Here is a 3011-nt window from a genome sequence, read left to right on the forward strand (position 1 = left end):
TTACACGAGCTGATAAGTCACGCGGAGTCAAATCATCACAGCCAAACTTAGTCGCTCCGCTTCTGAACTGCTTTCTCCCTTTCCGTTTCCGTCCCTTGTCGCCCTCATTCCAACTGTCTTTGGAAGTCAGAGACCGTGCTGACCAGCACCACTGTATTCAAATCTCGAGTTAGCTCAGTGGTTAAGGGGCAAACTTAATGACTGGAAGGTCCGTGGTTCGAATCCAATCCCGACTTTTCGACTTAGGCTTAAGCAACCTGGCAGTATATTGTCTCTCGTGTTCCCTTCTAGCTGCACTGCAAACATGTATCAAAAGATGGCCGCAACTGAGCTATTACCATGCTTATTACTCACCTGCACTGTTTATTGTTAAAAAACGGAACCAATTTTTTTGGTTTACATACAATACATGTTTGGGATCATCGTTCATCTAGATTATTGCAGCGATTTCTTAGTCAAGTTTGTCCTCACAACCACTTTGGTCCGTTTTGCTTATTCAGGACGTCCCATGTTCCGTGGTGGAACAGGAATTTTGGCGTATTCTGCAGGAATACAATGATGATATTGTTGTGGAGTACGGGGCCGATATTCACTCAAGCACGCAAGGCTCTGGTTTCCCCACGGTAGATAGGCTGAAGAATCTCGTCGGTACAGCCCAACAATTGGAGGATGCAAAGATGTACGCGGTTGATCCATGGAACCTGAATATCTTGCCTTTGTTAGATCGGTGAGTGCATAAGTGGTTGTATTTCACAGCTGTTTGGTCGTTTTCATCACAGACTATGTTCGTAGCTGCCCTATTGACCTCTCTGATCTCTCCAACCTCTATAGTTGTTCACTCCTTAGGACTCTATCTCTCTCTGCCTGAAGTCATGTTGGCTGTTGGAATTTCCGTAAACCAAATCTAGCCGTTGTGTGATCCATACTTTGATTTAGTATGTGTTGTTCTGAAAGGGACGCCATCTGTTCCGCCACTGCTGCCAGTTTACCTACGACTATGGTGAAGCCTACTTTGGCAGAACCGATGGACGGTTTTTAGACAAGGCAGAACATTCAGCCCGAGAATGAACATCAGAATGTTGTTTCAAGTAGGCTTTCTTGATTGATGGGAATTTAATGTTCCAACAGCTGTTGTCTGACTCTGGGGTTAGTCTGGATTAGTCACAGTGGATAATTTTCCTGTGCGTTGACAAAAAAGGAGCCCAGTACCATGCTGTACACGATTGTATGACCGTTGCAATAGGGGGCAGCGTATTTAGGAGGCATTGTATTCGGATGTATACGCTGAGCCACCCCATCTTTGTTGACGGAAGGATTCCATCTTCGATGTTTCAAAGTTGAGGCATCATAATTTTATCTTTTTACGCCACCATATCCTGCTGATTTTCCTATTATGTGGCATCAACGTCACTACTGAGATTCACTGTAAAGGTCCAACTACTTGAGATCTACTCTTGGCAGCGGAAATGATCAACTAAAAGACGTACTAAAAACGTACCCTAGTGGGTATAGTTCTTTTGCAGCTCAGCTTACCTTTTCTGCTTGCAACGTTTTGAACCCAAATCCTAACGCGCAAGTCCATTCACTTCACAAGCAAACAGAAGTGGTCTTCTGAGGCTGGAAGGCGTTCCGCCCAGAAAGGAACAATCGGCATCCAGTTGGCATCCTCTTGAAAGAGCGACCGTCAGAGTGTGGCACTTTGCTCCATCTAGAGGAGAGATGGCTCAGTGGTTAGAGTGCGAATTTACTGACCAGAAGGTCCATGGTTTGAATCCGAGCTGCGCCTCTCCACTTTCCCGCTTAGGCTTGGGCACCCTGGCAGTATCCCAGCCCTCGTGCTTCCTTCAAGTGGCATGACAGCTAGGCACAGAAACGGTGTTACAGCTGAACGACTATCTAGCGTACTTCAGTAGTAAATTTATTCGTTTGATATGGTCTCTCAAGGGGGGACGACTATGAGTACGGAAAACCTATCCTCGGATTTTCTTAGCTGTCACTTAAAATCAACCCTGCATTCTTATTTTCCAAATACACCTTATTTCTAGGCTTTGAAAACAAAACTGCCGTTTGGTTTTTCGATCCCTTTCGGAGAGGCAACCTTCCTAAGCATCATCAAAGAATGGCTGGATGCGGATTCCAGCGGTGCCCAAATGTTGATAGATTTTTTAAATGGATGCCACACTGAGTTCTATTCTATAGTGTATGTTAGTATGTACCTCAAAGAAACCTCCATAGCTTAATAACCACGGTATTCCCCCTCTGGAAAAAAGCACCTCTAGAGTGATCTCTATCAAGGCAATCCTTCAAATCGTGCCCTAATACTAAACTCCGTCTTTCAAAATATCAACTCACAGAAGGGATGGCTTTCCCTAAAAGTGGGGGGAGAGATGTACTGCTGTCTTCCTAACCAGGTTGTTCTGTGATTCCCACCATCTTCGCTCAGTGTTTCTGGTGGTCTCTAGGACAGAATACTGTAGTAACTCCTTTCGCGGTATTCGCCAAAGGTACTCTCTTTCGGTAAGTGGTCGCCTTCATCATCATCATCGACAGCGTGACATCAGTGTTCAACACCGATGCTTCACTGCCGTACAACCATGACTTATTTGAAAGCCTTGTTGTAAAGAAAAGAGTAAAGGTGGACGGGGGAGGGACTTAGTGCTAGCTTAACACAATCATTCCGAGGTGCCTACACCTCCAGACATTCACTCAGGCAATCTGGACAGAAACTGACAACAAGAACGCCACTGACATCGGTTGGCAGCCATATTTTGTAGTGTCTCCAACCAGGCACAATGAGGATCACGCGGTCCCCATCCTGGAAGGCGAGTAGCACCGACAGCACCTAAGCGTTTCGTGATCTCCTTCATACTCCTCTACCAAGTCAAGGGTTGGCCACCTCTATATTTACGCCACTCCGAAATGGGCGTGGAAAATAGTACTCTCTTCGGCAAACGATGGTTCGGCATACGTAACACATGTCCCAACCAACGCAGCTTCTGGTGCTGGACACA

Source organism: Opisthorchis viverrini (assembly GCF_000715545.1).
Source record: "Opisthorchis viverrini unplaced genomic scaffold opera_v5_231, whole genome shotgun sequence".
NCBI lineage: Eukaryota > Metazoa > Platyhelminthes > Trematoda > Opisthorchiida > Opisthorchiidae > Opisthorchis > Opisthorchis viverrini.